The sequence below is a fragment of the Amblyomma americanum genome, chromosome 3 (assembly GCF_052857255.1).
Source record: "Amblyomma americanum isolate KBUSLIRL-KWMA chromosome 3, ASM5285725v1, whole genome shotgun sequence".
In the NCBI taxonomy this organism is placed as follows: Eukaryota; Metazoa; Arthropoda; class Arachnida; order Ixodida; family Ixodidae; genus Amblyomma; species Amblyomma americanum.
Genome location: NC_135499.1, coordinates 211,609,549 through 211,610,929, shown reverse-complemented (window position 1 = coordinate 211,610,929; position 1,381 = coordinate 211,609,549).

The following is a 1,381-nucleotide window of genomic DNA, read 5'->3' as shown; positions in this document are numbered from 1 at the left end:
TATCGCAGGATACGGTATGCTGCGGTATGACGCTTAAAGGTGCTATTAAGATGCTGAAGAAAGCAGACAAGTCGTCCCGGTCGTGTGGGGAACGGTCTTCAGCGAATACAACAAACAGCACTCTGCGAGTAAGCCACACCCACACCGTTAGTCCGGTCCACTCATTTAGGCCGCCCGGAGTAGCGTGCACACACAAAATTGTTGCTCCAGCGTCGCCATTTTGGCTCTCTCGTCGTGTCCGTGACAAGGCAGGAGGCGCACCCAGGCCGTGACGTGCCTGTCAGACACGCTTTGTACCTCAGCTCAGCGAGAGTCCGCGCGCGAGTTGCAGGCGTGAAAAATGACACCGCAGGTAGACGCGCGCGTGTCTTGGGGACCCCCGAGCAGCACGCACGCCCGGTTTATTCCAGCTGCGCCAGATGGCGCTGCGCTTGCGCGCTGAGCGGCGAAGCCGCGCGGCCCGACGCCGGCAGTGTGTCGCCGGACGCCGCTAATTGCCTCCTTCATTAATCAATCCTTCGTCCCACTTTCCATTGCCGCCCTTGCTGCTGTTGTTGCTGCCTCTGTCGGTTTCAGGGTTCATTTTCGGGACACGGGGGCCGAGTGTGTTCATTACGCGGCGCCTTGCTTTTATACCACGCACTTAGAAAAGGGCCTTTTCCACCGAATTTCTGACTGCAGGTAAGGCGAAGGAAAAGGCCATGGGGACGGTGGGGAATGAAAGTACTCTGAAAGAATGCGAAATGTTCATTTTAGAGCATCTGTGTGCCTTTGATTGAATCTGCGCTTCCTTGCGCTAAAAATGTATCACTGTTGGGCTTTTCCGGCAATCGAGTGCCTGTACATGTGAAAACGCGAACGAGTATGTGAGTCGATGAGCCAGACAACCAATGAGTTAAGCAGATGAGTCGTTGCTGAGTAAGAAGGACAGATCGCTCTTATTGGGCTCTGGCTGTAGTGACGGACACCACGAATGCCAGCTTCGATCACTTGCCACTTACCGATGGAAAACAAGTTGCAACGGCGCCCGGAGTAAATTCTCTCATCGCCATTCTAAAACAATTTATACGTCTGGCATGAACGAATAACGCGTTTTTTTTTTAAAAAAAGGTTGCGAGGATTGAGTGCGAGCGAATGAAATCTTGACGACATCGCCTAAAGAAAGAGGTGCCCATTTCTGAAGTGTATTTTGTGGTTAATTTTGACTTATGATTCCTTGCCTGCATAGCTGTCTACATAGTTGAATGGAGTGTAGGCAGCAACGCAGCTTCACTTCCAAAAGAGTTTTAGGCTTGTGCTACCCGGAACCGAGCTCATGTGATGGAAGGTCGTTGACGACGCAGAAATACGAAATTCGAACGGGGAAGCAAGATTAGAAAGG